Here is a 12,322-nt window from a genome sequence, read left to right as displayed (position 1 = left end):
CAGCTTTAATTCCACGGTATTTGCATCCATATTGGGTGAATCATGTATGAACTGCAGGACTATTTATATTTAGTTCCCCCTTATTTTCTGGGAACCAAATGAAATTGAACAACCCACCCAACCGTGAGAGCTCTGCACTACCTAGCAGGACCAGACCAAAGGCAGAGCATTTTCGGGGGGGGGGGGTTTACATGAAAACAGGTAATTAACCTGCGTACACAAACTAAAAGATACAGCTGTTCAAGGATTAGCAGCTAGCAATCAAACAGGAACCCAAACGCTTTGTGTCTGTAGATCACCAGAACAGAAATGACAAGTAGTAAGAATAATAAGGGAATAATGCAAACAATGCTGTAAGAAAACTACGTTTAAAAGGCCCGTCCACAGACACACTGACACACAGACAGAGGTAGCCTAATATGATTTCTCAAGGCGCGGTGCAGGGAGAAGCGGTGGACAGTACGCTGACTGCTGTGGCGGAAAGAGAAGCCATGGCGGCTCTGGAACCGCTAACACGCGGCAGAGCAGACACACGCACGCCGCTGCAGCCCCGCCGGGGTCATGTGAGGCCAGCTCAACCTCCCGCGCTGTTTGTCCCTCCCCCTCTGCCGTCCAAACCGCGTTTCATCTGAACGTAGCTGCGGCGCTCTACCCTGTGCTGCTGCCATATGAGAGTAGCACAATACACGCAGGCTCGCGCACACGCACACACACGCACACGCACACACACACACACACACACACACACACCCCTCAGCTGGCTCCAGTCCCAGAAGCCACTGCAGCGTGGTGAGGCTGTGTCACATGCTGGAGCTCTGTGTGTACAGGACAAGGTCCAGCGGTAATCAGTAATAGAAAATATTTCCCATCATGCTCCGGTGAAGCAGATGACTGACTGCGGCCTGTAATTAAGCTGGGCAGTGAGGAGTACCAGTGTCGGTCATTGTCCGCTGGCGACCAGCTAAGGGAGGGGGAGGGGAGAGAGAGAGAGAGAGAGAGAGAGAGAGAGGGAGGGAAAGAGAAAGACAGGGGGAGAGAAAGTGAGAGGGAGAGGGAGAGAGGGAAAGAGAGACAGAGAGAGAGGGAGAGGGAGAGCTATCAGTGGTCGGGCTTCATGGGGTCCAGGATGATACTGTGGACACTGGGAGTGATGTTACAGGAGCGATTTCAGCTTTTTTAAAAGTGGGGAATCATTGGTAACTATGTAACTGTATGTAGATGGTCTTTGGTACTATAACTATGTGACTGTATGTAGATGGTCTTTGGTACTATAACTATGTGACTGTATGTAGATGGTCTTTGGTACTATAACTATGTGACTGTATGTAGATCGTCTTTGGTACTATAACTATGTGACTGTATGTAGATGGTCTTTGGTACTATAACTATGTGACTGTATGTAGATGGTCTTTGGTACTATAACTATGTGACTGTATGTAGATGGTCTTTGGTACTATAACTATGTGACTGTATGTAGATGGTCTTTGGTACTATAACTATGTGACTGTATGTAGATGGTCTTTGGTACTATAACTATGTGACTGTGTGTAGATGGTCTTTGGTGACTATGTGACGGTAGGTACTGTCACATAGACTGCAGAGGGTGTTGCTATTTGCCTGTTTATTGTTTTCATCACAGTATGTACAAACATCTGTTTGAAGAACAATAAGGTAAGAGGAATATACAGTGAGATCCATAATGTTTTTCTAGCTCTGTACTTCACAATTTTATATCTGTAATAAAAAATAATTCACATGGGTTTAAATAGGACATTATTAGCATTTATTAGAGGGTATTTGCATATATACACTATTTATACATAGACCCCCATTTCAGGGCATCCTATCGTTTGGGACAAATGGCTTCACAGGCATTTCTGATCAGTCGGGTGTGCTCAATTGCTTCCTTACTGCAGATAGTTTTGATTCTATTGCCTTTATAGTCCGTTATTGGCATTTGTCAACATGAGGACCAGAGTTGTGCCAACGAAAGTAAAGGAAACAATCATGAGGCTGAGAAATAAGAAAAAAAACTGTCAGAGACATGGGCCAAACTATAGGCTTACCAAAATAAACTGTTTGGAACATCATTAAGAAGAAAGCGAGTACTGGTGAGCTCAGTAATCACAAAGGGCCTGGTAAGCCAGGAAGACCTCTACAGTTGATGACCGAAGAATTTTCACGGTTATGAAGAAGAACCCCCAGATCTGACAGATCTGAAACACTCTTCAGGAGTGCTGGATGTGTCAGTGACTACTGTCCACAGAAAACTTCATAAACAGAACTACCGAGGGAACCAAAGTGTATAAAAATAGTCTTTAATAAAAACGGGGAATGTGCGCTTTATCGAAATTTGAATAATATGATTACAAGTCTAAAATTGTTGAGTACAAAGCCAAATCAATATTAATCAAATGTTATGGAGCTCACTGTGCAAAACAATTTGCTCACAGAAAAGGATGATTCGGCTAACTGGAAAATGAAAAGGCTACTTTGAATGATTAGAACAGAAGGGGAAATCAAAAGAAAACTGGGAACAGTTATGGAATCATCTGTGTGGTGAAAGGGGTCTCAAGGGGAACAGTTATGGAATCATCTGTGTGGTGAAAGGGGTCTCAAGGGGAACAGTTATGGAATCATCTGTGTGGTGAAAGGGGTCTCAAGGGGAACAGTTATGGAATCATCTGTGTGGTGAATGGGGATCTCAGGGATCAGTTATTGGATCATCTTTGTGGTGAATGGGATCTCAAGAGGAACAGTTATGGAATCATCTGTGTGGTGAATGGGGTCTCAAGGGGAACAGTTATGGAATCATCTGTGTGGTGAATGGGGTCTCAAGGGGAACAGTTATGGAATCATCTGTGTGGTGAATGGGGATCTCACAGGGATCAGTTATGGAATCATCTGTGTGGTGAATGGGATGTCCCGGGGAACGGTTATGGAATCATCTGTGTGATGAAAGGGATCTCTGAGGCGGTGGGTACTTAGTGATTTGAGTGCATGTGAGTAGAGGCCTATAGGCCATGTCTTTGGTGGACAAGCGCCCGGTTCTTACATTAATGAGCTGAATAAATTACAGCCTGATCACACAGGATCTGCTCCCAAGACACAAATCATACCTTTTGTGAGCAGCACTGTGACAGGCAGGCAACTGGCGCTATGCGGCGTTATAACCATTTATAACCATTCACCATCTTAGTGCAAGTCCTCTGACGCTCTGACCGAGTCCCATCTTAAAGCAAGTCCTCTGACGCTACACAGCATTATAACCATTCACAAGTCCCATCTCATCTTGCACCTTCTGTTAACCTCAAGGGCATTTTTACACACGCGCGCACACACACACACACACACACACACACGCACGCACGCACACACACACACACGTCAGGCCAGGAAGCGCGCTCTCCAGGCACAAGGCCAGGCAAGGCCGCCGGGTCAGGAGACTCCCGGCACGGGTCCAGCGGCGGAGCCCGCGCGGTCTCCTCCCGAGCAGGCTCCGTTCTGGCGTGGAATGCGACCCTAACCTGCCCCGCGGGGGTCAGGGCGGCGCAGGTGCTGCACCCGTCAGCCGCGTAGAGGGTCGAGCCCCCCGCGCTCAACGTCCGGGGTTTCCTCACTGAGAGTTCTGGGCCTGAGCTCAGTGCCCGGGAAACTGTTCAGTCCCTTTCCGAGCGACTTCAGTGGTGTCACCCCCCCTCACAGTGAGATGTGGGATAACCAGCGCAAACTGAAGAGCTCTACATGTGTGTGAAGTGCAAAGTGGTTTCTGTACAGGTTTCAGAAAGAACGTTGGGTGAAAATGGAGGCTGTAAACATGTACTTCCCATTGGCTCACACCACACATTTCTCACCCGAGCTGCTGAACACTTCACAATATCCTCAATATATAATATGTGTCTCAACGACCCACAGTAACGGAGCTCCCAGCCAACACACAACGTTCTCGCAATGTTTCTGCAATGTAGTGGCAACGTTACAACATTGACGAAACATCCCTGTAACATTGTGAGAACGTTTTGTGCTTGCTGGGTTATCTCTGATGTTACCGAGGTCCACCTCCAGTCCATTCCCCATTGGAGCGGGGTCGCGGCAGGAAGCTCCTCCCACACGCAGAGCATCACAGGTCACGTGACGGTGCCTCTTATGTGCCGTACGTTCACGATGAAACAAGCACCTCAATCCATCTTGAAAGTGCAGCGCTTAGCTCAAATACTGAAAGCATGCAGTCTGAGGTTTGACCTATGGGTCCTAGAATAACTAGCAATTCAATGAATCTGACAGCATCAAAAGAAGACCAAGCCAATACATGATAAACAACTCCCTCAGTAAGTGCTTTTAACAGAGAAGAATAACAGCGGAGCAAGAAAATAAAATCTCGGCATGAATAATTTAGAAACGGCTTCATGAAAGGTAAAGCTGGGGCGTAATCACCCTGACCTTTAACCTTTGGTAGCAGTACAGCCGTCCAGCATAGTGGTCCAGCGGGACGTCCGCTGAACACAAGGGACACGAGTCCAAACTTCCATTTTTCAATGGCAAAAGCTAAACGTTCCATTCGGGTTGCTATCCTGGAGGAAAGATCAGATTCTGAAAGCTCAAGATCTGATTGGTTGGGAGAGCAGAGCCGAATGCACCACACGGGTAAAAGCCCAACCCAATCTGAGCTGGGTTTAGCGGTTAGCAGAGCCGTTTACAGAAATAAAAACATGGCTGGCGTCCAATCCCGCAGTCATGACCACAGGAAGTGATGAAATGTGTACCCTTCCTTCCCCTCAAAACTCTCCGGATCGAGACACTTAAATACAGATACAGAACTGCGCACGTATAATATCATCAAAAGAAAAAATCAATTAGCGCTGTTGCAGAATGCTCGTGTTGTATGGAAAGTCCTAAAGTCCTAAAGAAGAAGCTAACTGCTGGAAGACTCGGAAATCGCCAGCGACCAGGCCGACTGTGGAACACATCAGAAAGAGATGACAGGGTGATTACAAGAGCTGCGAAAAAAAATGTAGGCCTAATTAAACCAACTAAATTGTCAGCTGGAGTAATGGCTTATGATCGCCATACAATGGGAGTGAACGTATTGCAGGACACTGTGCACAGGAGACTAACAAAAGCAAATCACAGAGGCTGCTCTTCCAGATGTAAATCTCTCATCAGCAACAAGAACAGAAAGGTGAGGCTGGAAGAAATACAAAGACCATGAGCCTGATTCGTTTTTGAAACGAGTCTCATTGACAGATGAGACAGAGATGAACCGTTACCACAGTGATGGAAAGGTGAAAGTGCGGGGAGAGAGAGAGAGAGAGGGACTGCTCGGGCCCCTCCGTATACTACTCCATCTGCCAAGCATGGTGGTGTGGGTGTGATGGCTTGGGCCTGTGTGGCTGCATCTGGAACAGGTTCAGCGGTCTTTACTGATGATGTAACCAGCGGTGGTGGCAACCGGCAACAGAATGACAGCTGTGTGCAGAAACATTTTGTCCACCAATACTCAGAGAAATGGAATCAAACTCAATGAACGGACATTTACCATGTAGAAAAACAACGACCCAAAATGTTCAGCAAACTTAACCAAGGAGCTTATCAGGAAGACAAGAAGGTGGAAGTGTTTGACGTGGTCCAGTCAGTCCGCCAGATTTAAACCCATTTGACCGTGCGGTTCACTTGTTCCAAAGGACACTGAAGTCTGAGACCCCAGCAAGCACACAGCGACTGAAAGAGGCAGCGGTAAGAGCTTAGCCGAGCAACTCAAAGGATCACATCGCGAGCCTAGTGATGTCACTGAGCCACAGACTCGATGCAGTCATATAATGTAAGTGGTACATAACGAAATGTTGACTTTGCGTAAAATTTGTCATAAAATTAGTAAAAACTTATGCTCACTTGCAATATAGGGAATTGTCTCATTGAATGCCATTGTTGTAATATAGTACAATATATGTGTTAAACAAAAGTCAACCAGCCAATTTGATGGTTTGACTGTCCCAATACATTTTGCAGTTAACTGCTTATCCGTGCAATTTATACATGTTTTATTTAGGCTACTTGTTTTTAATGACAGCCTGTGATAGAATTCCAATTTATTCATTATAACTGAATAAGGGGTATTATAGGTATTCATGAAAATATTGAACATCTGTCTGCACTATACTATAACTCTATTGCATACAATTTTGGTGCCATTTGCTAAATTATGTTTTTTTCCCCATTTTATTACTTCTGTTTTCTTATTTCCTTTTATTTTCACTGTTCGCACTTTGAGCTGCAAAACTGCATGAAAGGTGATAATGTTGCTTTTTTTTTACATGATTCATTAATTATTAAATGGTCAATAACCTCTGAGCTACACATGCCTGTCTCTTGATCCAACACTCCCATGCACTGGAAGAAGATCCAGTAAATCTGTACAAGACCCTAAAGTAATCTATCTGTCCACCGACAGCACATATTTCATTTGTGCTAAAGAGCAAAAGCAACCTCGAGCTAAATTTCAATTCTTATCGCAGGGGTTCAGTGGAAACACTTCAGTCAAAAGGCATTTTCAGGTGTGTACATTCACAACAACTGTATGGGCACAAAATAGAACCAGAACAAGAGATGTTATTTAGCACAATTTACCATTTCTTAGTGCTCCACTGCACGGGTAACACTTTCTATGTGGGATTCTAGAAATAACTATGAAAATATTTCATTCCGCCTTTCACTAAAGCTAAGAGACTGTCAAAGTGTGAAAACTGGAGTCAAACTGGAGCACAGGCCCGTATGTAAACGTCCAATTTATTTACTCCTGTAAACATGAACATTAACAGTATCTCTCACTGTCTGATGCAAACCTAAACATGACCGGGGTAACTGATCCAGAACGCTCCGCGGGGGTCCAGAAAGCCCTGGAGAGAAAAGGTCAGTGCGCCTATTCCAAAGCTCGACCGCTGCTCCAGCAGAAAGCAGGATACCCCTCGCTGACTGAAGGGGGGGACGGCGGTTGGTAGCCGAAGAGGCAGCCGAGGTTAATCCGGACAATCACGGCGACTCCGGCGAGTCTGGCCCTAGCGGTCGCGAGGGGGCCGTCCCGTTAATTCTGCGGGCCCGCTTGCCGAACGGCTGACAGACGCTACGCAAAAACACGGGGACCAAACGAGACCGTGACGTAGCCCGTTAGCGCAGCACTGCGCTTACACAACAGGAGGAGACCGGCACGACCAGAGGCCTCTGTGCACGTTTATCTGTGGAAGCAAGCATACGGACCGAGGGGGCGGGATTTCTGAATGCTTTTTACGTTACCGTTTTGGTTAATAAACAAATTTTTGCGAAACCACAATCTGCTTATATGGAAACCGCGAGTGAACAAAAAAACCTTCATTTAAAAACAATGGTATTCAGGGGTCTGTAGTTACGAGTGCTGGATTTCTGGAATTTTAATCGTTAATTGCCTTCAGTGAGATCAAATTCAGGGATTAGTCCTGGCAAATGCACCCAGAAAGACTAGCAGCCATTATCAGGATTAAGGAATTTGAGGAATCTGCCAGAATTCCCTGTCAAATCCGCACAAAGGAGCCGCCTGGGGGGAAAGAAGCCAACTTCCTCCGTCTCCGCGAGCCTCTCCGGGGTACGAACAGGCATGAATCCCACCGTCCCTAACCCTCGCACCCAACAAACTCCCGCTTTCGACAGGCCCTCTCCTGTTTCTGCACAGCGCGGTGAGGGGCGTGCGTGATTCGCGGCACGCGAGAAACGATCAGCCGAATCGGACGCCGATCCCTCACTCGATCCCTCGCTCGCGCGCTTCGTGCTCCCGGCACCGCTCGCAGCCAATCAGGAGAGACCTCGCGGAACGAGATACCGAGCTGCGGAGGCCGCGGCGGCCTTAAACCGGGGTCAGGAGGGATGAAAGCGCCGCGCGCGGGCCCGGGCGGCCGCATCAAACGTATCGCGTTCCGCTGACGACACGCTGACGACCCGCTGTGCTCCGATGTCCCTCCTCAACGCTGACATCAAAACAGCGCCGGCCTTTAAAACGCTGGGAAACCGAAGACGGCGGGATGAAAATACCCTCCTGAGTCAGAGGGCGTCGGGTCCGCGACACGTCACCCCGCGCGGGTCGGGAGGGGCCGGGGACGGAGGGCCCGCCGCCTCGCTCGTCCGGCCGCGGGCGGGCCACGTCGAGTGAGAGGGGAAGCCGTTTGAGGAAGCGCCCGCGTGAGTCATCCGCTCCGCCGCTCCCCTGGCCCGCCGCGTCGGCTCTCTCGCGACGGGGCGATTTCTGGGCCCGCCCCAGAACCGACACACACGAGCGTCTGAACACGGCACTCTGCGCCTTTCACCTGCTCCGTTAAGCCAGCTTTAACCCCTTCAGGGAGGCGGCGAGGTGCGCGGAAGCAAAAAAACGCCCAGAGGACAGTGAGGGACGCCTGAGACAGAGGAATATACACATAAAACACGGGCTGCCATCTTAGAGCCCGGCATCACTGTGGGGTCTGTCCTTCTTGAGGAATGTGCCTGCAGCAATGAGAGAGCACCAGGCTTTCAATCACCTCATCAAGGCACCTACGGCCATTTCATATTTTTTTACACCATGGCTTTTTTAATATAATAATATATTTTTTTCCTACGGCGGAACCAATTAGCTGTGGATAGAGGGGTTACGACGTGGTGTTTTCTTACTGGTTAAATGGTGCTTGCTTGCTTTCCTATGGAAGTTCTGTGACTTCCATTTACTTATACATTTCCAGTGTGTAAAAAAAAAAAAGAAAAAAGGCCACTAAGAAGTTGCTACGTGAAATAAAGCAATCAACAAATTGAATGCAAATCACTAATTATTTCAAAGGCCCTGTGAACGGTTGGACATGTAGATGGAAAAATGGGAAAGCCAGGGTTCCACCACACCTTGGACATGCTCTGCTCTGCTTTATGTGTGTAAGACAGCAGGTGACCACTTTGTAAGGCTACAATAACGCTCAGTGTTACAGTCAGACCGTGGCTGATCGCTCAACGGTGCAACTGGGAAAATGAAAGCAAGCGGTTTCCCCTGCAGACACAAATCCCCAGCGGGTGATCTTGGGCTAAAGAGGTGCAAATGTGCTTTCACCTGATGTTTATTTACCGCTTCATATAAAGTTTTTTTTTGTATTCACAGCTTAGGTCTTTCAAGACAGCGTTCAGCATTTCCAGAATGCTCTGTCCCCTAAAACAGGCAGAACGAGGGGTGGTGAATGTTTGACCCCCCCCACTATTTTACAATCAGATGAAATGTTTACGGTTCCGGTACATCAACACCTTAGAACCTCCCCCTTCATCCAGTAGGGGCTCAAAATCACTTCTGAAATCGCGCTGCCTACCAGCAGAAAGCAAACAAACGGGCATTTTGGATATCGATTCGTTTGACCAGCTGATCACTGGTGATCGACTGTGATTCGCTCAGGGTGACTGACAGTCGTGTGACAGTCGTGTTAAGTCGTATCACCTTGTTACTCAGAGGTGACCAAGCACAAGGCCTTGAGGTGATTTTCTAAACCAGCTCAACGTCAAGCACAGGGACCATCAAACCAGAGGCTGAAAGTAGGCCAAACCAATATGGCGGCTTAGAGAGAGAGGGCTTCCCAGCCACCGACACAACGGCCCCTTCCTGCTTCTCTGGGCAGGGCACCACCTGTTCATTAACATCCAATCATATCCTCTCCTGATTGATGAGGTCACGGACAGCTTTGTGCAGCAGTCCCGGTCACTCAAACGTTTCTTAGTGAGTCAAGAATGGTCGATTAACAAAAAACAGAAAAAACAACAAAATTTGTTCACAAAACACGAATAAAGAGAAGTGTTTTCTTCATGCTTACAACAATAAGCTGCTTTTAAACCAGTTGGCACATTCAGCAGTTTTGTACATTTTAATCATTGCTGCTTGTAAATCCCGCCCATTTGACCTGATGCATTTGGCTCATCAGACAATCAGTCATCTGCACATTATGCAAAGAATTACCCCCGAGTTGTACCTCTCCTCTCCGAAATCTCATTCTTCAGGCCACAGCCCTCCCTCCCTGCCCCCCTTTACAGGTCGCCCCAGCCGCCGCCAAGGCTGTCGCGCCCATGGCAATGAGCCGTTAAAAAGCCCTTTCCTGTAGCGTGCGCAGAGAATGCGTGCTATGCGTGGGCCAATTAGCCGCGGCTTTGCGGAATGCGGGGCGGAGCCGGGAGTACAGTAGGCGGTTCATTCTGAGCCCGTCGATCGGTGGCGCAACTGAACCGCAGACAGACAGACAGACAGACAGACAGACAGGCCGCTGTGAGTGCCAGCGGGGATTAACAGACTGGATTCCGTCGCCGAGTTCGGTTATTTTGACCGGCGAATGAAACGACCTTTTGTGGTCGGCCTGTTTCGTTTTTTTTTTTTTACACTTCTTCTCCCCCCAGTGACCTCAGACCTCAGTCTGGTGAACCCGGTCGCCTCTCCAGGCCCATGACATCAGCCGGCTCCAGTGTCTCATCGCGGGACGTTTCATTATTATACGCGGCGTGACCGCCCCCCCCACCACCGCTAAACAAGAGACTTCAAAAAGGCACCAAAAGGACCTGTCAAAAAAAAAGAGGAAGCCGAAAGACTGGGCCGTGGGGTTTGGAACCACCCAGGACCTGTCTCTGGCGGCCAGGAGCCTCAAATAATGACCGCTCTGATTGTGTGTGTGCGCGGCCAGGAGCCTCAAATAACGACCGCTCTGATTGTGTGTGTGCGCGGCCAGGAGCCTCAAATAACGACCGCTCTGATTGTGTGTGTGCGCGGCCAGGAGCCTCAAATAATGACCGCTCTGATTGTGTGTGTGCGCGGCCAGGAGCCTCAAATAACGACCGCTCTGATTGTGTGTGTGCGCGGCCAGAAGCCTCAAATAATGACCGCTCTGATTGTGTGTGTGCGCGGCCAGAAGCCTCAAATAATGACCGCTCTGATTGTGTGTGTGCGCGGCCAGGAGCCTCAAATAATGACCGCTCTGATTGTGTGTGTGCGCGGCCAGAAGCCTCAAATAATGACCGCTCTGATTGTGTGTGTGCGCGGCCAGGAGCCTCAAATAATGACCGCTCCGATTGTGTGTGTGCGCGGCCAGGAGCCTCAAATAATGACCGCTCTGATTGTGTGTGTGCGCGGCGCAGCGGCACACCACACGCCCTTATGGCACACCGCACGCCCCCGTCGACTCCGACGTTAGGCCTGAAGGCACGGGCTCGCTAAATGTCTGCTGGCGCGGCGTGCCTCGGTAATCGCAGCTGCCTCTGACATCACCCGCGCTCAGCCGCAGCCGAGAGGAGGAGGAAGACGCGCTGGGGGCATTCCAGCGGTGTGGCGCTCCGGTGCTGCTTCGCTTCGAGGGACAGCAGCGCCCAGTATTAGCTTCAGTCTCACAGGAAAAACACGCTGCACCCTTTTCCTCTCACAGGTACAGCCCGCTTCTCACACAAGTACAGCATTTCTCTCTCACAGGTAGAGCATTTCTCTCACAGGTAGAGCCTTTCTCTCTCACAGGTAGAGCATTTCTCTCTCACAGGTAGAGCCTTTCTCTCTCATAGGTAGAGCGTTTCTCTCACAGGTAGAGCCTCTCACGCACAGGTAGAGCCTTTCTCACACAAGTAGAGCGTTACTCTCTCACAGGTAGAGCCTTTCTCTCACAGGTAGAGCCTCTCTCATGCACAGCTGCGCACACTGCCTCCAGTATGTCTACACTGGTCCTCCACTGGCCCAAACGGTCCTTGGATCAATCCCTCTCCTCTGCTGGAAAACCATCAAACCAGCCAACACTTAAGCCATTATTCACCCATTAGTCAATTCCCTGTGCAGCACTGTGTGGTTGTACAACATGGCGGCTTGATCCGTAATGCTCTGAACAAAACGACTACTTACAGTGAATTCAGGAAATTATATAGTTTAATTAAAACACAGCAAATGGCTGTGGCCCACTCACAACCGTCATTGAAACAGCATAATCAATTTACAAAGAGAAACTTTTTGGCAAACCCCCAACAATTATTTACTCACGCATTCTGACCAAGAGGAGAGATTGCCATCACAGACCCACTACAGTACCTTCGTGGACTCCTACACCTGTTCTTGCGAGACACTGGCAATCATAAATAGGAAAAGTTAAAACGTCGTCACACTTTCTATAAAAAATGTAGGAAACTTATGGTTAAAATAGTGAGGTCTACATGAAAGTTTCCTTAAAAAGCAAACTTTGTTTACGTATACGTTGATGCATTCTCTACGATGTCCCTATTTTAGCTGGTTAGGATTCTGTTCAAACAGAGAGTAGTGTAAATATTTAAACTCAGCAGATAC

At 48.4% G+C, this 12,322-nt stretch overlaps 1 protein-coding gene across 2 annotated transcripts in view; it reads right to left on the bottom strand.

Annotated features, from left to right (window-relative positions):
* The window catches only part of LOC118214263 (activin receptor type-2A), a 58,815-nt gene that overhangs the window by 27,992 nt on the left and 18,501 nt on the right, over nucleotides 1-12,322 (bottom strand). The window lies entirely within an intron of this gene.

The sequence above is a fragment of the Anguilla anguilla genome, chromosome 15 (assembly GCF_013347855.1).
Source record: "Anguilla anguilla isolate fAngAng1 chromosome 15, fAngAng1.pri, whole genome shotgun sequence".
NCBI lineage: Eukaryota > Metazoa > Chordata > Actinopteri > Anguilliformes > Anguillidae > Anguilla > Anguilla anguilla.
This window is presented reverse-complemented; position numbering and strand designations above follow the sequence as displayed.